The following is a 23263-nucleotide window of genomic DNA, read 5'->3' on the forward strand; positions in this document are numbered from 1 at the left end:
CAACTTAAGACATAATGCATTGAGTTACACGAGAGTTACACAATGTGGGAATTATCAGGGTTCCCTATTTTGGGGTCCAGAGGCCACTTAAAGTGGCCCCTGGTTGTAGGGTCTTAGGAGGTCTAGTGACCCCCTTGGGATGAGGGTCGGGGGCAGTGTCCCAGCCCAATGGTAGTAAAGGGAATATTCCTTGGAATATTTTATGGCCGACTAGGAAAGATATAATATGGTTAGGCATGTCAACTAGACTACCTTCCTAGGCTATAAAAGGAACACCCCTCTAAAGCCATCATCAATCTATCTTTCACCTAGACAGAGCTCTTCCAACTGCCCTTAATCTCTTCACTTATCATCTATATGGATCACTATCTAAGCTTCACAGTGGATGTTGAGAAATAACAAATGATGTATGCTCTAGGAAGAGATGTCATGAATCCCATATGCACAGTGAGGAGAGTGGAGAAGCTGAAAAGCTATAAAAACATGTACTTGGTTCACTTTTCAATGCAATGCTATTGTACTTTGTACTTAGAGTCCATAACTCTATCTACTCAAGATTGTGTTTATGAGTCCAAGCTAATCTATCTTGGAACCTAATTCACTTGAGTGAAAGTCTGTGTCTAGTCATCAGTCTTCTTCATATCTCTTGCTTACGAGTTCAAGCCTCCATAGCTAAAATATCCCCATACAAGCAATATCTCACTCAAATCTCTTCTGCAAGCTTCTTCCCCTACTCTTGGAGCTTCTCTCTAGCACCTCAGTTTTGCTGACATTGGTGCACCATACCTCCAGCATTATGAATATTCGTTGAATCTATCCAGATTTTCCCGACCTTTGTTTGTATGTGCGCACAGGCCGCAGTTCTCCCTAGGGAAATTGAAGCTTACTATATGGGCCATCTCTCCATCAAATATTTTGTCATTTGACTGCGTGTATGTGCTACTACAGATGAAAAACTAGTCGGGCTGAGAACCCTAATCACAGTCCACCATACCCAAAAAGTGACTAAGCTTCATCTCTCACCTTATTTGCTTATCCTTGCTAGTTGGAAGACTCAAGAGACCCCTTGCAACTCTCATCTACTTAATGCCACTGATTAATCAATAAGGAGGACAGGTCTTTGAGGATTTTTGAAGATTTTAAAGAATCAAGTCAACAACATCTAGCTCAATAAGGAGACTCAACATCAATAGTATCTCTTGATACTCAATCAGTGTCTCTTGGCACTTGTGTATTTATCTCACTCATGAACAAGCAATTCACTGATTTTACCTTTGCTATTCAAAAGCCTATTCTCAGCATGTGTAATGATTTAAAGCCCTATTGATCAAATCCATTTGTAAGTCTCAATTTCTGTGTGAAAGCATGGACAATGCCCGAGTGTTCTCATAATAAGACCTCCTTCTAAGATGACTGAATTGGAGCAGATAGCAAAGTTTAATGGTGAAGGCTTTCATGCCTGGAAAGAGAAAACCATGTATCCTGATAAGGACAGACCTCTAGGATCTCTTTGAAGAAGATGATGCAGAAGATGCTTACAGAAGACCAACCTAAAACAAAGGCATGGAAGAAGATGAACAACAAAGCTCTAGGCATTATTGCCTGGGGTCTATCAGATGATGTATTACACCACATCTCTGGCATCAGGGATGCAAAGAAGGCATGGGAAGAACTTGAAAAAATCTTTGATACACAAGAAAAGAACTCAAAGGTAAAATTACTTATGCAATTTTATAAGTTGGATGCAAAAGATAGCTCATCTATGACTATACACATCAATAAGTTCAAGAGACTTAAAACTCAGCTAGAAACTCTTAAAAAGAACCTAGGCAATAGCAGTGCTACTTGCTAGTGTTAATTGTGAACCTTATGAGAATGTAATATCTCCCCCCCCCCCCCTCCCCCCCCATGTCGCCCCCATGAGAACCCCCCCCCTTTTTTAAATTTTTTTACTCTCCCTCTCTCTCCCCACTGACAGGATGTCGAGGAGAGAGAGAGAGAGGGAGTAAAGAGAAGGAGAGGGGGCATGCAGCCCCCCAAGTGGAGGGGTGGCGGCCATTAGACGGCCATCCCCCCCCCATATACCAACCCCTCCCCATTATAAACGGGAGCCCCCCCCTCGTCGTCTTCAGCAACCCCCCCATGATCAGAAAATGCCTCCCCTGCTGCTCTGATGGGGAGAGAGAGAGAGAGAGAGAGAGAGAGAGAGAGAGAGAGAGAGAGAGAGAGAGAGAGAGGGAGCTTTTGGAGGGTTCTTCTTTCCCCCCTTAAAGAGAGGTCACACACCCCCTCTAATATTTTCGAAAATACAACCCCCTTTCATTATCTTTTCTCCACTCAAGGAAAGGCTACAAGAATTTACTTATAGTTGCATAGGAGAGTGCGAGAATTCTATCTCTCGTACATGCGTCTTCAAGTATGGCCCCAAAGCATAGATCCACAAGGATGGCCGGAAACCCTGCAAGTGTGGATGGTGGTTCAAATCAAGACAGCACCGCAACCGCAAACGGTTTATCAGGCGTAAATACCACTAGAATCAAGACATCACTCCAAACCCAGGTTGCTCTATTATTAAATCATAGATTATAATTATCATGGTGAAAATCATATTCACGTGCATCACATTGATTGCGCGATTGATGGGTAATTGCCTTGGTATGAATTTAGTTGTGATGATTGTAACAAACAAGATAAATTTCGTTGTAAGATGACATCATAATAGGTTAAATTGATTAGGTAATTGTATCGTAAATTACCCAAAAAAAGTCTTGCATAAAGTGCATTGCTCCTTGCACAAGTTCTTGCAAAATACATTTTAGAGGACATCGAAAGAAGCAAAGTGCATCTCCATATCGCAAGGTGAATTCTAAGGTACATGTAATAAACTGCAGAAAAGATTAAAGTGCAGCTAGACTCATACAATAATCACATAAAGTTATAGAGATCTGATCATTCAAGAAGGTTATAGATCGTGTAAATAATTACATAGAGGATAATGTTAAGATTACATGCATAGAAAATACGTTCGCATGTGTGGCATAAAATATCGTATGGATTATATCAAAATTGTAAGCATTGAAATGAACGCATGGCATTATGTTGCGTGCATTAAAGTTGTTGGAAAAATTCAACATTGTTTGTAATTTACCAAATGGGACTAAGATCCATGAGTCCCATGTCAAAGTCCTTGGCGACTTCAAGAGGGATAGGTAAAAGCTTAGTACATGTGAGCACTATTGAGAGGGCTTAAGAAGATTATACTTAAGACAAAGTAGGAACTGTGACCAACCATGGTCAAGGGGATAGACAATCTTGATCAATTAAGATCAAAGATAAAGGTACATAGGTACTTCAAGGGATCTAGGAGATAACCAGCAAGTTGACCAACTGAGGATGACCGGGTCATCCATGATCTATTTTACAAGGAGACCTAAGGTAAGGAAAAATAGGGTCGGTAGGGTACAAACCCTAACCCAAAGAAAAAGGGGAAATAAGTAACCTAGCTTGCCAAGCCCCTGGAATCTCACCTAGTTGCGAATGATCCAGGACCGAATGCTAGGAGCATTTGGGAAGAAGGAATCGACCTCTGAAATGATCATGATTGTACACTTAGGTACATTGTTTGAACTTCTTTGCTTAAGGAACTAATTCAAGACCAAACACTTAATGCTCCAGGTTAATAGCCTGGAGGGAGAGGCAGGTTCAGTTACCTCCGACTGCCCGCTTGGCCCTATCCAAGGGGGTTGTTAGCCGCGCCGGGTACATGGACCGAACTGTAACGTGTCCCCCTGTCCACTTGTAGGACACGTCTTAGCAGCCCATCGAGAAGAGAATCTAGAAAGTGTCGCCCGGCACTCCCATAGAATGCTATGGGGTTTGTGATCTAGGTCTTGCCGAGTCTGCCACGAAGCGAAAGCATCCCGGCCGTTCCCACTTAGGACCGACCTGAATCAAGGTTTTACTAATGGTCAAGTTCCTAGAATGGTAGCTAGTGTCAGAACTACTTTATGCAAAAACATCAGGGTCGAAGCGGATTTATACTACACTTGGTTCAAGGAGAATGGGAAACGAGAGGGATGCAAAGCTCAACCTCTCTGCCGGTAAGGCATAGTCCCATTCCGTTCCCCTAAAACAGTATAAATCGAGACTCTAGCTTTCTAGATTCTAGGTCATTTGCTATCTCGCTGTCAATTCCTTTGAGAAAAGTTCCCAGCCAATCGGGACCACCCTTTCGTAGGACGGACCCAGGGTCACATTCATCGCACTTTTCTCAGGTTGCTTTAGTTATCTAATTATCTACCACATTTAGTTTGACAAGCAAAAACAACTTCCTTAATTAACCAATTAATCACTGGTTCCTTCACATAACTTAAGCACTGACATAGAAAAACAATGTCAAGCAAGTTCCTTTTCAACATTTGATCTTTATTTATCAGTCTTTGGAATACATCATATAATCCGCTCGAAGGCTATTCCAGCAATCCTCAGGGATCGTTATTCCAAGATCCGCCCGTTGACTAGTATGCGGGCCTCGAGATCCCATCTCGAGTCACGTCGGCCTCTTGTGCAGGATCCGGAGGCAAGGGATTTACGGCCAAAGCCCCCCTGGCACCCAAGCGTCCTCCTGCTCCAAGTAGCACCCACGGAGAGACCTCTCGCGGTGGGTTTGGTCCATGTACCCGGCACGGCTAACAACCCCCTTGGATAGGGTCAAGCAGATAGTCGAGGGTAACTGATGTTTCCTCTCCCTCTAGGCTTTCAACCTGAAGCATTAGTTATTTTCCAGCATTAGTTCCTTGAGCAAAGAAGAACAAACATTCCTCCTAAGTGTACAAACACAAGCACTCCAGTGGTCGTTTATATGGCCAACTGCTAAGGTGTGAATCCTTCTCTCCGAATACATCCAGCATCGTGACTTGGAAATATCCCAAGGGTTTCGTAAGATGAGTTGCTCGTTTACCCCTTTTTCCTTGGGCTAAGGTTTATACCCTGTTAACCCAATTTGTCAATACCTTAGGTTTCCTTATATTAAGGTCAATACATCTTGGATAACCCCGTTGTCCTCACTTGATTGATCAATTGCTTGCTAGGCAATTCATAATTACCCTAACTTGGCAATTCAGCCCCCAAGGAAGGGTGATGTAGCAGGATGACTACTCATCCTCTAGAAAATTAGACTTGTACTTAGAACTCGCCAAACTTGTTCTAAGGAGTGGCAATACTACTTTGTGATTTAGACACAAAACCATGTGACATTGCAACTTGTTGCACGAGATAGGTGTCGCACCTAACTTGTGGGATTATTTCTCCCATCACATAGTATTCCTTGGTCAAGAATACCTTTGGTCAAGAAGTAGGGTTTGGGAACCTTCTTGACCTAACCCAACCCTAACCTTACTAGGCCGATAATGCTTTGGCCCTAGGGTTCCTAATTTCCTTGCAGAAGTCTAGCATTTGGTCATCCGATCACTAGGGTGAGAACCCCAGATCATTCTTGCACGGCCGATCTGAAAACCCTAACATTTTTGAGAATGTGGGTAGGATCTTTGGGATTGGAAATATTAGGTTGGCAACCTAAGTGCGATACTAGGCAAAATTTTAACGTAACTTAACCCTACCTAGCACTTTGAGGTGATCGTCGTACACTAGCTAATCATACCTTTATGATTCTCATGTAAGCTATTCAACTATGCGCGAATCACTTAGTTGATCTAACTAACCCATGATTTAAGATGATCTTTCTTTTAAGGATGCAAATACATTCTTATAAAATTGATCTTTCTTTTAAGGATGCAAATATATTCTTTTAAGGATGCAAATACATTTTTCTAAAATTGCAAGTACTTTCCCCTAAAAGATTTAAGTAACTGGAAGATAGGTGAGATGCATCATTCCATGCGAGTATGCAACTTCAAACCACAGACTTTTTGACTTTAGCTATAAGATCTACAATGATCATTACTTTTCCTTGCCCTAAACTATAATGATTGACAATTCAGAGCTAACTCTTATAAACCTTACATTGATGCAACGAAATCAAAGCTTTGATATTTTCAATGAAGATGCATTCAAGTTTTGATAAAAGAACCCCATGCATGAGCGAATGCCATGAGTCCTTCATTGATTTAATCTTTCCTTTTATCATTAACCCGACCTAAAATGCAACCATCTTCGCATGCAATTTTCCATGCATTGCGACTATTTGGACATCATTCAATGGGCGTCTAAGATTTATCTCATACACGAGTCATAACTAGGAAATTATACCTAAGTGCATTATGTATTATATGCATTGTTCTTTTCATGAGGCAACAAGGATGCCTTTAGACAAATCCACCTTTTTAACTTATGCAATATGCGTTCAAGTATGCAACTACCATGACCATGCAAGTACTCGTCATGCAACTTAACTTGGTAATTCGATGCGAGTGTATAAATTTTTCCAATGTATTCAAACTTGCCTACATGAATTAGAGACATGCTCAATGCATCCTTTCATGCGGGGATTTTATCGAAACCTAGGCATTAAGAATCGAGGTGTTGTCCACTCGCGTACTCAGGATGGAAGCTCCTGCGTGTGCGCCTCGCGACTTTTGCTTAGGAGCCATCGATGGCATAGATCCTTGACTCAGCAAACTCTCCTTGCCCCTTTATTCCAATCTCCAAAACTGCTTACTAGGCCAATAATTTCTCCCTCGTGCAGAAATTGGCCTTACAAGACACGGTTTTAAAAACCGGGGAAGGCATGTGTAAACAAGGCTTAGGGAAGCCTTAATGGAAGCTTCCAAATTAGAAGCTTCCAAGCATGGGCACAGAGATGACATGGAGAGAGAAGATGATAATTGGGAGGATGAAAACGACGATGATGCTGAAGAAGATGATGATGATGGTAATGATGATGAAGATGATGGAGATGATGGTGGTGAAGGCGATGGTAGCAGGCGACGATGGTGGCAGCTCCTAGGTGGCGTGGCAGCATCCTCCATGGCAGCAACGGCAGCACGATTCCCTCCCCCTCCTCCTCCTCTCAAGCTTGAGAGGGGGGGTCATATAGATTGAAAGGGGGGAATAGCCACACACATGGCTAGTTGCATGCCTCCTCCCCCCCATGCTCAATGCAGCCATCTCCTCATCCATTGCTGCATCCCAATGAGCATGACCAATAGCCTCCTCAAAACATGTGGGCTCAACATCCTCAACTAGTTTCACCATATAAGCATAATGGTGAGCTACATAACCTTCAAAACCAAATCTTTTAACAGGGTATCTCACCTTGCTAGACCTGCGTACCAGTGGATCACTCAATGGAGTCTTTGCATTAACGCGTGCTCTCTGCACACCTGGAGTCCTCATTGAAGGAATGCCAAGCTCATCATCCAAGCTCTCTGAGCCACTAGAGTCTCCATCAAGAACTGCATCAATGCCTTCTGACACTTTACTCTTTCATTTGTCTTTACCTGTAGTGCTACTAAATGCACCTGAAGATGTAGAGCTACTCCTTAGTCTCCCAGACCAAGGACTACTAGATGATGTCTCTGGTCCACTAAGAGTCCGTGATTCTTGCTTTTCAGCCTGCACATGAGTGTCATGATCATCATCATCATCCAATGCATCACCACTAGATGCATACCAACTGCTCATTTCATCAAAGATGACATCTCTGCTCACTCTGAACTTACATGTGACAGGGTTATAACAGCGATACCCTTTTTGCTCTAAAGAGTATCCAATAAAGACACACTTTTCAGCCTTTGGATCTAGTTTCTTCCGCAACTCATCTGGCACATGAACATACGCAATGCAGCTAAACACTTTCAAGTGTGAAACATCAGGCTTCTTACCTGTAAAACATTCTTCGGGGATCATACCATGAACTGCAACTGTGGGAGTTTTGTTCATAATATAAACAGCAGTATGAACAACCTCAGACCAAAAATGCTTAGGCATATTCTTTTCAACCATCAAGGCACGTGCAACTTCTGCAATATGCCTGTTTTTCCTTTCTGCAACCCCATTTTGCTGTGGAGTATACCTGCATGTGAACTGTCTCTCTATCCCATGAGACCTCAGAAAATCACTGAACTCATTTGAGAGGTACTCTCCCCCTCCATCTGACCTCAAGCACTTTACTTTCAAGCCTGTTTCTCTTTCAACTGCAGCCTTGAAAGTTCTAAAGTGCTCAAAAGCTTCACTCTTTTCCTTCATAAAATATACCCACAGCTTTCTAGAACAGTCATCAATGAATGTGACAAAGTATGAACTACCTCCAAGAGATACATTTTGTGTAGGCCCCCAAATGTCTGTATGCACAACATCAAGGATATTTCTGCTTACATCTCTGTCATGTGAAAAGGGTTGTCTTGTCTGCTTGCCAAACTAACATGCTTCACATACCTTATGAAATTCTACAACTCTAAATGTAGGCAAACCTGTAACCAACCCTTTGGACTGCATTAATTTCAGCCTCTGTACATTTTCATGTCCAATGCATTTGTGCCAAATTTCAATGTCTGCAACAACACATTTTCCTTTGGCATACATAGCAACATTCATAGTAGGAATTCCAGCATCCAAAGTAAACATACGTCCAACTCTACTTCCCTTTGCTACCAAGCTGCACTTGTCATTGAAGTCTTCTACAAAGCAGCCCTTTGCATTAAATCTGACTTGCAGCCCTTGCTCTACCATTTGACTGACTGACACCAAGTTTTTTGTAATAGATGGCACATGTAATACATCTGAAAGACTCTTTGTCTTACCATCATGCAAGGACAAGGGAACTTTTCCAATGTGTGAAATTGGGTGGCATGAATCATCACCCGTCTGCACATAACCTGCATTTTGCAAATTTTGCATCTCTCCAAACCATTCTGCATGGCTGGTCATATGATTGGATGCACCTGAATCAACATACCAAACATCTTCATATGTTCCCTTTCCTGTAACAGCATTCAACATATGCTGCATAACAAACAAACGTTCATTTTTTTCTTCATTCTGTCGTGAAGACGATGCATAGTTTCCTTGCTGTGCAACTTACCACTGCGAATATCATCTTTCTTAGCATAACATTGGGCTGTAATATGACCTGTTTTGCCACAGTAGTGACACAAAATACCAGAGTTAGTAGAAACTCTGTTCTGCCATCCATCTCTTCCTCTAAAGCTCCCCCTGCCTCTAAAGTTACCATGACGTCCTGAAACCTACATATCACCAAATTGCTGATTCAATCTGTTTTGCTGGTTGTCACTACCACGTCCTGTACCACGGCCTCTTGAAGAGAACCTGCCACGTCCCCTTCCTGAATTGGAGTAGAAAGCTTGGACTTGTTCACCACTTCTTTCAGATGTCTCACTCTGCATGTTGATCTCTTCAGTGATCATAAGGGAGACCAACTCATCGAAATCTAGAAATGGCTTTCTGACATATACGGAAGTTACAAAAGACTTCCAAGACTTTTCATTGTTAAGTCCACCCAAGGTAGACGACACCAAATCATCATCATCGGGCATTGCATCAATCGCTGCCAATGCATCTGCAATGCTTCTTACCTTCAGTGCATACTCATTGATAGACATGTTCCCTTTCTTTAATGTATTCAACTCTTGCTTGAGTTGAATCTTTCATGCCTTTGTATTTATAGAAAACATACTTTCAATTATGGTCCAAGTTGCATATGAATTCTCTGCATTTCTGATATGTCCCAGCATATTATTGTCAATTACTGCTGACAGCCAATACATGACCTTCTTGTCTTTTGCATTCCATTCCTTCCATGCCTTTGTCTCTTCTGCCGTTGGAGGATCACTCACCTCCGGCTCCTTTTCTTCACCTGAAACAAACTCGTAGAGGCCTTTTCCAATAAGGAAGTTCGTGACATGGAACTTCCATGAAGAGTAGTTGTTCTTGTCGAGCTTCTCAATGATGGGGCTTCCACTGTTCTCTACCATTATCACAAAATTAATACTAACAGCAAGCAAATCTTCTGCAACCCTTGACCTGTAGTGCACAGCAATACACCAGACAGCCTTTTTCATTGTCTGCTCAACAATACATGCAATCTGCAACCTGTTTGCAGATAAACCTTGTGTTTACTCACTGGTAAACACCTTTGAACTTACAGATCTGAAATCTGTAACCTGTGCACCCACTTTCGGTCAATACACTCGAAGTCACAGTGTACCCTGAAACTGCTGTCCGCAACCTTGCGGCTCTAAAACGGCTCTTCGCGCACACCAAATCTCACTACAATCTGAGATTTTTTCTCTGCCCTGCTTCCAGTGCCTCCACAAATACTATCCAAGAGAAAGAGTGGAAGGATGGGAGAGCTTCTTACCCGTGGCTTGCTTGCTCGAACCTTGCTTCTTCTCCTTTACTTCAGCCCTCGAAATCAGCCTCTCTCAGTGGTGCTGCTCTGATACCATGTCAAGAATCACGTGGTGGGGGGACTTGCTCAAGATGCTGCGCCGATCACACACAGAACGCACAAGGAGAAGCTTACTCAAGAGACAAGAAGAGAGATGGAGGCCAAAACGTTTTCTTGCTGGTTTCTTCTTCTTCTTCCACACTCTTTACAATGTACACAAAGTATAGATAAGATACAACATAAAGAAAAGTGGCCTACTAAGTCAAACAATGCATAACCGACTACACTAGTCGACTGGCGCTATAACTATGCCAGCTGTAAATAGGTGTAGCAACCTGAATATAATAAGTAATAAATATGACCATCGACGTGCTAAGTGTAGACGTGTGGACCCATCTAACCAGGTGGTCCATCATCTATGTCCACATGTGTTGAGCTTGTCATCTCAACAAATGATCCATGGTGCTCAAAGTTGTAAGGCCCCCATTATGAGGAGAAGCCAAATGTGAGCCCGGACATTGGTTGAGTCCTGACTTGTATATCAGATGAGGTCTATGTGACTGGATGGCAAAAAGGTGACCGTTGTGGGTCTAATCTTTGGGTTAGATGGAGTGGTTAAGCTGGTAGCAACTCGAGGCGCATTGTATCGAGTTGCGGTGTAAGGGAGTTAAAAGGGGCCCCTATTGGCTCATATGGTAGGTCAGCAGGCCGACCTAACAACCTTCGCGGGCTATAAAAGCTAAACCTCTTCACAGCCATCTCTCACTCATCTTTCACCCAATTAGAGTTGTTGTTCTAGCTAGCCTTAAGCTCTTCACCTATCTTCTGTCTAGATCGCCATCTAAGCTTCACACAGTGGAAGCGCATGGGTGGACAGAGCCATCTTTGTATCAGTTGTTTGGAGTTAAAGAATTTACTGATTCTCCTCTTATCTGTTGTGTACTCTCTTTCTCTTTCTCAGATTCTGTTCACTGCACCGTGTAATATTTTACATGGTATCAGAGCCCAGGGGGCTCTAGAGATCGGAGAGTGTGCAAGAGGCAAAGGGTTCAACAGCAAAGAGAAACTCTGTCGACTTCCTGAAGCAGTTCTAGCGCATCAGGAAGTGGTGCAGGAGGTGGTGTTTCTATACAGGCTATTCAAACACTGAAGATTCATCCACCAACCTTCAGCGAAGACAAGTTAGATGGTACAAACTATACCTTGTGGAAGTTCAAAATTACAACTATCCTTGACTCTTATGAGCTTCTGGAGACTGTGCTGGGGACTGATGCAGAACCACAGCCTACCCCCGACCCATCAAATCCTAGTGTGATGATTCCTCCGAATGCAGATCTTCTACGAGCTTGGAAACAAAGGAATGCAGATGCATTATGTGCCTTAGTTACAAGCTGTTCTGACAGTGTTCTGACTTTGATTCAGCATACAACCAAAGCGTCAAGGCTTGGAATGTACCAAGGAGTCAGTATGAAACACAAAACCAAACGAGGATTCAAAACTTGGAGAATCAACTAGCAGCGGAGAAGTTTGCTGAAGGAGAGACGGTTGAAGCATTCATCACTCAGATTAAGAATCTGCGCGACCAGATGGCTGGCGCTGGGATACAAAAGACTAGCGAAGAGCTAGCTCGGAGGTGTCTTCGGATTTTTCCTCAAAAGTTTGTAACTGCCCTTAATACTTAGGTGAGACCTCAAGCTTTGACTTTTGAGGAGTTTTGTGCATTATTAATGGAGGAGGAGTTGAGGCTGAAAGCCCGAGAAGGAAGCAACAATGGAGATGCTGCATTCTCTGCCAATGCAAAAGGCAAAGGTGGTTCCTCCACCAAAAATGATGGTGACAAAAAGAAGAAGGGCGGAAAGAAGAAGTTTCAAGGAGAGTGCTTCTACTGCAAGAAGAAAGGACATGCAATTGCAGATTGTCGTGTCAAGAAGACAGATGAAAAGAATGGTACCCTTAAAAGTAAAAGGAAAGAGACAGCCAATACGGCTAAAGCAGAGCTAGAATTATTCATAGTGACCATTGAGGAAGTGTGCTCCTCAGCGCAAGAAGAATCTACCACTGACTCATGGGTGTTGGATAGTGGGGCCTCCCATCACATGACCAACAAGAAAGGTCTATAGAGTTATATGCAGCCTCTACAAGAATCCATCACTATGACGGTTGGAAATGATGCAAAATGTCCTGCTGCAGACACAGTTACTATTTTTTTTGTTGCTGCAAATGGTGAAGTCAAAAAGCTTTCAAATGTATTGTATGTTCCCGAAATCAGGAGAAATCTATTATCAATTTGTTGCCATAACTGATCTTGGTCATGAAGTGAGGTTCAAGAACACAGGTGCAGAAATTATTGATAGTGCTGGCACAATTGTTGGCAAAGGAGAAAGAAGGAACAACCTATATGAGCTAAATGCTCTTATAGCCACCGCTAGAGTGGGCACAAGTAAGCTTTGGCATGTAAGGTTTGGACACATCGGATTTGCAGTATTGAAGGACATGCAAAAGCAAGGTATGGTTGCTCACCTACCTACAATAACTGAATTGAAGGAACCATGTGAAGCTTGTATGATGGGCAAGCAACAGAGAAAGGCATTTCCACAAGAAAGCAAGAATAGAGCACAGGCTCCTCTAGAGTTGGCGCATGCTGACTTGTGTGGTAAGATGCCTACACAGGCCTTGGGGGGATCTTCTTATTTTATGTTGATTGTCGACGACTACAGTAGGAAGATGTGGGTGTACTTCCTTCGTGATAAGGCTCAAGCTTTTGGTAAGTTTAAAGAATGGCTAATACTTGTTGAGAATGAAACAGGGAAAAGTGTGAAGAAATTTAGAACAAATGGTGGTGGTGAGTTCAACTCAAAGGAGTTTGAAGACTTTTGCAAGAGCAAAGGGATCAAGCATCAATTGACGACGCCTCACACACCTCAGTAGAACGGTGTTGTGGAACGCAGGAATCGCACCATGGTGGAGATGGCAAGATGCATGCTAAAGGGCAAGGGATTGCCTAACCATTTTTGGGCTGAAGCTGTTAATATTGTTGTCTACATTCTAAATCGGAGCTATACAAAGGCTCTCAAGGGAAAAACACCTCATGAGGCTTACACTGGTAAGAAACCATCTGTCTCACATTTCAGAATTTTTGGATGTGAATGTTATGCACATGTTCCAGATGAAAAGAGAAACAAGTTACAACCAAAAAGCAGAAAATGTATCTTCTTGGGTTATAGTGATGAGCAGAAGGCTTACAAGTTATATGACCAAGAGGCAAAGAAGATCATCGCGAGTCGTGATGTGGTGTTCAAGGAGGAGCCGCATACAGTGGAGTATCATCAAGCGAAGAAGTAGTCCACTATGAACCTGTCCCGAGAGCTATCCCTATCCTTAAGGAGGAGGAAGCATCATCTTCAGATGATGAGGAAAAAGTTCACCAACCTGACATCACCCCACCGGAAAGGCCATTGCCGCGCTGAGTGAAGCAGCTCTATGACCACAATAATCCTATGCCTGCATCTGTTGAGGAGAAGACAGACGGACCAAGGAGGTCTAAGAGAATAGAGGAGCAAAGGAGGGCTTCTGCTCACATAGTCAATATGGCCTTGACGGTTGAGATTATGAGAGAAGTAAAGGAGCCAACTGACTTAGAAAAAGCACTTGCAGATCCATCATGGAAGGCTGCTATGTAGGCGATGTATGACAGCATAATGAAGAATGACACTTGGGAGCTAGTGGATCAACCAGCAAAGCGGAAGGTTATTGGCACCAAGTGGATCTGGAAGGTAAAGTACAAGGCTGATGGTACCTTAGAAAAGTACAAAGCTAGACTGATTGCCCAAGGATTTTCACAAGTTGAAGGGTTTGATTTTCAAGAGTCATTTGCCCCAACTGCCAGAATGACCACTATTCGCATGGTACTTGCAGTGGCTACCCACAAGAAGTGGCAAGTGCACCAAATGGATGTTAAGTCAACATTCTTAAATGGTGACCTCAAGGAGGAGGTGTACGTGGCTCAGCCACCAGGGTTTGAGGCCCCCCATTCTGAGAAAAAAGTATGTAAGCTGAAGAAGGCATTGTATGGGCTGAAACAAGCCCCCAGAGCATGGTACCAGCGGATAGATAGGTTCTTTTTAAACATAAACTTCAAAAGATGTGCCTCAGATGCTAACTTGTATGTTTACAGGGATGGTAAAAAGTCTGTAGTGATTGTCCTATATGTGGACGACCTTCTTATTACAGGTGACTATGAAGATATGATCAACCAAACTCGAAAGGCTTTGAGTTCTGAGTTTGAAATGACAGACTTAGGCTTGCTGCACTATTGTTTGGGGATTGAAGTCTGGCAAGAGCCAGGAAAGATCTTCATCTCTCAGAAGAAGTATGCATGGGAGATCTTGAAGGCATTTGGCATGACCGAGTGCAAGGAGATAGCTACACCTATGGAGGTGAATGCAAAGTTATCCGTCAAGGATACATCAACACTAGCAGACATTAGGAGGTATAGAAGGTTGGTCGGCAGTGTGATCTACTTGTGTAACACTAGACCAGATATCAGTTTTGTTGTTGGTGTTTTGAGCAGGTTCTCAAACAAACCTCATGAGAGTCATTGGAAGGTTGGGATGCGGGTGCTTAGATACTTGAAGGAAACTCTTGACTATGGTATCACATAGAGTTTCGGAACTTCTCTTGTGGGGAACTGTGACTCAGATTGGGCAGGAGACATTGATTCCAGGAAGTCAGTTTCTGGTTATTGTTTCTCTTTGGGTTCAGGAATTTTATCTTGGATTAGTAAGAAGCAACCAACAGTGGCATTGTCTTCTACCGAAGCAGAGTACAAGGCAGCTTGTTTTGCTGCATGTGAAGTCGTATGGTTGAGAAGGATTCTGTGGCATATGGGAGTGCAGGATGAAGAACCAACTGTGTTGAGATGTGACAATCAAAGTTGCATCGCCATTGCCAAAAATCCAGTGTTTCATGCACGCACCAAACATATAGAGATCCAGTATCACTATGTGCATGATTTGATGGAGGATGGGATAGTGGAACTAGTCTACTGTCCAACAGAGGAGAATGGAGGAGATATCTTCAACAAAGCACTTACGAAGGATCTGCTTCAAGTTCATCTTCAGAGACTCCGGCATTGGGCCGAGGAGATACTTCACCTATGGGTGGACATTGAGGGGGGTGTTAGATATGATCAATGCCCCACCCTCATTAGGTGCTACCAATGATCCATGGTGCTCAAAGTTGTAAGGCCCCCATTATGAGGAGAAGCCAAATGTAAGCCCGGACATTGGTTGAGTCCTGACTTGTATATTAGATGAGGTCTATGTGACCGGATGGCAAAAAGGTGACCGTTGTGGGTCTAATCTTTGGGTTAGACAGAGTGGTTAAGCTGGTAGCAACTCGAGGCGCATTGCATCGAGTTGCGGTGTAAGGGAGTTAAAAGGGGCCCCTATTGTGGGGTCCGGGGGCCGCGGAAGCGGCCCCTGGCTGGGGGGTCCCAGGGGGGCCAGCGGCCCCCCTGGCGAGGTCCGGGGGCAGCGTCCCCGGCCCGATGGTAAAGGGAATATTCCCTGGAATATTCCCTGGCCAACTAGTGGAGGCTCATATGGTAGGTCGATAGGCCGACCTAACGACCTTCGCGAGCTATAAAAGCTAAACCCCTTCGTAGCCATCTCTCACTCATCTTTCACCTAGTCAGAGTTGTTGTTCCAACTAGCCTTAAGCTCTTCACCTATCTTCTGTCTAGATTGCCATCTAAGCTTCACACAGTGAAAGCGCATGGGTGGACAGAGCCATCTTTGTATGAGTTGTTTGGAGTTAAAGAATTTACTGATTCTCCTCTTATCTGTTGTGTACTCTCTTTCTCTTTCTCAGATTCTGTTCGCTACGCCGTGTAATATTTTACATACCAGCGGCAAGGGCCTCAATGGCGAAGAGGAGAAATGCTATCTATTGCATCAAGTAGTGATGTTGGTGCATGAGATGGTGGTGCTGTTGTACTAGCAATTCAAACATTGAGGATTCATCAACCAACCTTCAACAAAGGCAAGCTGGATGGTGCAAACTATACTTTGTGAAAGTTTAAAATTACAACTATTCTTGGAGAACCACAGCCCACCACCAAATTTGAGTGTTATGATTCCTCGAAATGTAGATCTTCTATAATCTTGGAAATAAAGGAATGTAGATGCAATATGTGTGCCTTAGTTACAAGTCATTCTAACAATGGTTTGACTTTCATTTAATATACAACCAAGGCATTAAAGGCTTGGAATGTACTAAGGAGACAATACAAAATGTGAAATCAAACAAGCATTCAAAACTTGGTGAAGTAGAGAAGTTTCCTCAATGAGAGACAGTTGAAGAATTCATCATTTGGATCAAGAATCTACAAGACCAGATGGTTAGCATTGAGATAAAAAAGACTAGTGACGAGATAACTTGGAGGTGTCTGTAGTGGGAGCTCACCCTCAACCGCCAAGACCCATGGACCGCTTATTGCTTCAAGCATTTCAAGTAAGCACAAATGGCTATCTCTCACCTAGCCAATAGACCTTCAATAAGACAGGGGGTGTAGTGAGCTTACCTTGATGCCCAAACAAGTAGCCTTCTCCCTCAAAAAACATGGTAGCTCCACGATTCGAGTTGCAACCTCAAGCCTCCACCTTCAAGCTCCATCCTCCATAGCCATGTGTAAGATAAGAGAAGAAAAGAGAAGAGAAGAAGAAGAGAGGAGATGATGGAGAGCTTCTTCTCCACAATCCCTCACCCTCACACACTTACCCCCTTACTCCCCCTCTCAAGCACACACAAGCAAGTGCTTTCTGAGTTTGTATACAAAGCCCTAAATCCCTTGGGCACCCATCCCCTTTTTAACATGACCGGGCAGCTTGCCAAGGTCCTCTTTCTCCATTCCTTTCTAGTTTCCTTATCCCTTCACCCATGTCCATTTAGACTTTACAACTTGCACAGGAGGGAGCCTGACACTCTTATAAAATGAATTACATTGTGCCCCGCACTTTCCTTGGGCACCCATCCCCTTTTTAACATGACCGGGCATCTTGCCAAGGTCCTCTTTCTCCATTCCTTTCTAGTTTCCTTATCCCTTCACCCATGTCCATTTAGACTTTACAACTTGCACAGGAGGGAGCCTGAGACTCTTATAAAATGAATTACATTGTGCCCCGCACTTTCCTTACAAGAGATCTCATAGGTTCTCCTTCATCCTTGAGAGAGTATCCTTGATCCTTGAGAGGACCTCCTTCATCCTTGACAAGATGTCCTTCATCCTTGACAAGACATCCTTCATCCTTGAGAGAGCCTTGCTAGAACCTTCGGTGCTCTCCTATATTTTTTCTGAGCTTTCTTTCTCCTCCTCTTTTCCTGCTTAAGTAGAATAAGCTTCTTCATTCAATTTTTGACTTGGGCTTCCTCAGTCTTTCTCTGCTTCCTTTTGGCTGCATGGTCCATGTCTGTGACATGTCTTGTCACAATGTCTTTAGATTTGTCCACCAAAATTTGATGGATTTGTAACTATCCTAAACACTTGCGTAAGACCCCAATCTTGGATGTTTGAGAAATTTTATATACTACTAATAGAGGAGGATTTGAGGCTTAAAGCCCAAGAATGTAGTAGTAGTGAAGATGCTCCATTTCCTACCAATGTGAAAGGAAAAGTTTGTTCCTCTAGAGAAGGTGACAAAAAGAAGAATGATGGTAAGAAAAGGTTTCAAGGATAGTGCTTTTACTGTAAGAAGAAGAGAAGACATGCAATTGCAAATAGTCGTGTCAAGAAGGCAAATAAAAAATAATGGCACTATGAAGACTAAAGGAAAAAAGACACTCAATGTGGCTGAAGCAGAGTTTGAGTTATTCATGGCAACCATTGAGAAAGTGTATTCATCGGTGCAAGCTAACACTCACTCATGGGTATTGGATAGTGGCGCCTCCTATCACATGACCAACAAGAAATGTCTATAGAGTTCTATGAAGCCTCTACAAGAACCCATCACTGTGAGAGTTGGAAATGATGCAAAATGCCCTATTGAGGGTATAAGTACTATTTCATTTATTACCACAAATGGTGAACTCAAAAATCTTTCAAATGTGTTGTATGTTCTAGAAATTAAGAGAAATCTACTATCAATTGCTTCTATAACTTATCTTGGCCATGAGATAAGGTTTACTAAGACAGGTGTAGAAATTATCAACAATGTTGGCAAAGTTGTTGACAAAGGAGAAAGGAGGAACAACCTATATGAGCTAAGTGCTCTTACAACCACTGTTGGTGTGGGTACAAGTAAACTTTGGCATGAAAGATTTGGTCACATTGGTTTTGTAGTGTTGAAGGAGATGCATAAGCAAGGTATGGTTGCTCACCTACCTGATTAATTGAAATGAAGGAACCATGTGAAGCTTGCAGAGAAACACATTTCCACAAGAAAGTAAAAATAGAGTGAAGGCTCCTCTAGAGTTGGTGCATACTAATTTGTGCAATAAAATGCCTACAAACGCCTTGGGAGGATATTTTAATTTTATGTTAATTGTCGTTGACGACTACAGTAAGAAGATGTGGGTGTACTTCCTTCATGATAACGCTCAAGCTTTTGGTGAGTTTGAAGAATGGCTAAAACTTGTTGAGAATGAAATAGGGAAAATTATGAAGAATTTTAAAATAGATGGTGGTGGTGAGTTCAACTCAAAGGAGTTTAAAGACTATTGCAAGAGCAAAGGGATTAAGTATCACTTGATGATACCTCATACACCTTATTAGAATGGCATTGTTGAACGTTGAAATTGCACCATTGTGGAAATGGCAAGGTGCATGCTTAAGGGCAAGGGATTGCCTAACTAATTTTGGGCAAAAACTCTTAAATCTATAGTCTACATTCTCAACCAGAGTTACACAAAGACTCTTAAGGGAAAAAATCCCCACGATGCCTATTCTGGTAAGAAAGCATCTATCTCACATTTTAGAACTTTTAGATGTGAATGTTATGCACATGTTCCAAAGGATAAGAGAAACAAGTTAAATCCAAAAAGAAAAAAACGCATCTTCTTGGGTTATATTGATGTGCAAAAGGCTTACAAATTATATGACCAAGAGAGGCAAAGAATATCATATCATACTGTGACTTGGTGCTCAAGGAGTAGCCACATACAGTGGAGAAGGATAATATAGGTTCTTCCACTTTATCATCCAACAAAGAAGTAGTCCATTATGAGCCTATCCCAAGATTTGTCCCTACTCTCAAGGAGGGAGAAGCATCGCCTTCGAATGATGAGGACAAAGTTCTCCAACCTGTAATCATTCCATCAAAAAATCTATTTCCGCAATCGGTGAAAGGGCTCTATAATCACAATAATCTATGCCTACCACAATTGAGAAAAAGATAAATGGGCCAAGGAGGTCTCTCAAAATAGAGGAGAAAAGAAAGGCTTCTGCTCACATAGTCAATATGGCCTTGATGACTAAGATTATGAGAGAACTAAAAGAGCTAGCAGACTTGGAAGAAGCACATGCTATCCAGCACGAAGAGCAGCTATCCAAGCTAAGTATGATAGAAAAATGAAGAATGGCACTTGGGAGTTAGTGGATTGACCAGAAAAGAGGAAGATTATTGGCATCAAGTGGTTCATGAAGGTAAAGTATAAGGCTAATGGTAGGTTAGAAAAGTACAAAGCCGGATTAGTTACACAGGGATTTCCACAAGTTGAAGGATTTAACTTTCAAGAATCATTTGCTTCAACTTCTTAGATGACCACTATTCACACAATATTTGCAATGGCTTCTCATAAGAAGTGATCAATTTACCAATTGGATGTCAAATCAATGTTCTTAAATGATAACCTCAAGGAGGAGATGTACATGGCTCATCACCCACCATGGTTTGAGGCCCCCATTGTGAAAACAAAGTTTATAAGCTAAAATAGGCATTATATGGGCTGAAACAAGCCCCTAAAGCATGGTATCAATGGATAGATAATAGGCTTGAATTTCAAAAGATGTGCCTCAGATACTAACTTGTACATTTACAGGGATAATGAAAAGTCTATAGTGATTCTCTTATCTATGGATGACATTCTTATTACGTGTGACTATTAAGATATGATCCATCAGAGTCGAAAGGCTTTAAGCTCTAAGTTTGAAATGGTAGACTTAGGCTTATTGCATTATTATTTGGGGATTGTAAGTCTTGAAAAATATTCATCTCTCAAAAGAAATATGCATGGGAGATCTTAAAAGCTTTTGGCATGAGCAAGTGTAAGGAGATAGCTACACCTATGAAGATCAATGTGAAGTTATCCATTAAGGATACATCAACACTAGTAGCAAACATTGGAGGTATAGGACCTTGGTCGATAGCCTCATCTACTTATGTAACACCATGCCAAATATCAGTTTTGCTATTGGGGCTTTGGGCAAGTTCTCAAACAAACCTTTAGAAAGTCAGTGGAAAGCTGAGATGCAGGTGCTCATGTACTTGAAGGAAACTCTCGACTATAGTATCACATATAGTTTCAGAAGTGCTCTTGTGGGGAACTATGACTCAGACTTGGGTAGGAGACAATAATTCCAAGAAATCTATTTTTGGATATTGTTTCTCTTTAAGTTCAAGAATTTTGTCTTGGATCAATAAGAAGCAACCAACTATGGCATTGTCTTCTACTGAAGCAAAGTATAAGACAACTTGCTTCGCTGCATGTGAAGCAGTATGGTCCAACAGTGCTAAGATGTGACAATCATCTTACATCACCATTGCCAAATATCTAGTTTTTCATCCATGCACCAAATACATTGGGATCCAACATCACTATGTGCATGACTTGATCAAGGATGGGATGTAGAGCTCATCTACTATCCAATGAAGGAAAATGGACCAGATATCTTCACCAAAGCTATTATGAAGAATCTCCTTCAAATCTATCTTCAGAGACTCGATGTTGGGGTAGTTCTGGGTGGACATTGAGGGGGTGTGATGGAACCTAGAACGGGTCGGCACTGGCTCGTGCACTAGCCGGACCTCTATCTCACGCGCTCAACAACCCCACGGCCTCGCGGCCAGGAGTGTTGATGACACATACATTGCCTTCCTAGACATCTTGCGTTTGTATTACGTCATTTGTAGAACACTCTTCTCTCACCCACTACTCCTCAGAGGGAGTCCCTTACACATTGCCTAATGAAACGAAGTACAGACATAGGGGGTCCTCCAACGGCTGAATGCCGCCACCCCTCTGCGACTCTCCTACACCTTGGGGATTGGCCCCTCGATGCGTCGCTCAACATATAAACATGTCGCACAAAATCCACTCAAGGTACCATTTAATCGTATACAGGAATGTACCATTGTCCTTACTTCTCTTTCCCCTAGACCCCACGACTAGCCTATGGCTTAGGGTGTCCTGTCTCTCACTCAACATGGGTCAAGATCCTAATGAAAACAATTGCTGTGCATCCAGGATTTCTGATACCTTTAAATATTTCCATGATTTATGCATATTGTGGATGCTAAGTGCTCAAACAGTTATAAAATCAATATTGTGCACATGCGGAAAACATCCTTTCAATGATTTTCAACTACCGATCTTATGCGGCGTTGCACGAACCTAGCACCGAGGAAACCCTCGTGCTACTAGGCCCTTATTTTATAATTATTCACCGACCTATATGGCATGCAAACAAAAACAGCAATCTTTTCATCATGTTACTCCACATTTAGACACACTTTAACCACTCTACCCTCCCATCGATCAAATGTTGCATTGTACTTGTATAGATTTATAAGGCATTTTGCCATCATTTTATGTGTAAAAAGCGGAAAAAGACGCACTAGAACAAGAAGGTGAGGATGAACTAAGGCAAATCCTCATGCTTCAGTCCCCCCAAACATTCACAAACATTGTTCTTAATTTTCATTAATTTTCCGCACCCAAAATGCATTTTTTCCCTATTTTTAGTGATTTTTCTATATTTTTCTTGTATTTTTCCTTATTTTCTACATTATTTAATTACTGAAAATACAAAATAGATTATGGGCTGTGGCCCTTAGTTCCTTCTCGTAGCAAAAATGAAAATTTAGTTGGTGTTCCTATTCATTTTTCCATTTTTATGCTCAAAACCATCATTTTCCCTTGATCTTCAATATTTTACGTGTTTTAGTGTATATTTTGAGCCACAAGATGCATATTTTTCTGATTTTCTGACTATGATCAACAAGTACTCATGGAAAACAGCAACATAAACAATTTTTAGCCCACATGAACAACATTTTATCAATCAAAAGCCATGAAATCTCAAATTTCCTTTGAAAAAATTGAATTACCGCTTATTTGCGTGTTTCGGGTTTCATGTCCATGGCTGCAAATCTGAAAATCAGTAGCACCTCATGCTCATGACGATCACAAGTCACCATTTCCAGCCCGTGGAGCAATCCGATCAATGCCGGACAAGCCTCCATCATTCTTTCTTCTTCCTTCCTCTTCCCACATGAATTCCCCCTTAGAAGAGAGAGAGGGAGGAGAGAGAAAGACTAGATTTCCATCTCAGCATTCAAGCCATCAATGGAGGAGCAAAGACAGGCAATAGAGTCCACGGACAGAAGGGAATGAATCCCCATAATCCATTAGGCAGGGTGTTTGTAACAGCCATGATGCCCTCTCTCCATCCATGGCGCATTTTTTGGCGCCCTCTGTTGGCCACGTTTTTTCATCTCTCTCATGCCCACGATTCTTCATTTTGCATGCTTTGTGGTTGGGGGGTTAAAATTCCCCCAAAGGGCACCCCCCTTTGGTCCATGTTGTAGCCACCCTTTCAAATCTTGACCAATTCTTGGCCATTTCCCCGTCCGGACTCGGAATCGAGCTCTGAAAAATCCTGGGCGTCCGGCTTGGCATCAC

This window comes from Lygodium microphyllum, chromosome 2 (assembly GCF_053477565.2).
Source record: "Lygodium microphyllum isolate KBCC chromosome 2, Lygodium_microphyllum_v1.1.10, whole genome shotgun sequence".
In the NCBI taxonomy this organism is placed as follows: domain Eukaryota; kingdom Viridiplantae; phylum Streptophyta; class Polypodiopsida; order Schizaeales; family Lygodiaceae; genus Lygodium; species Lygodium microphyllum.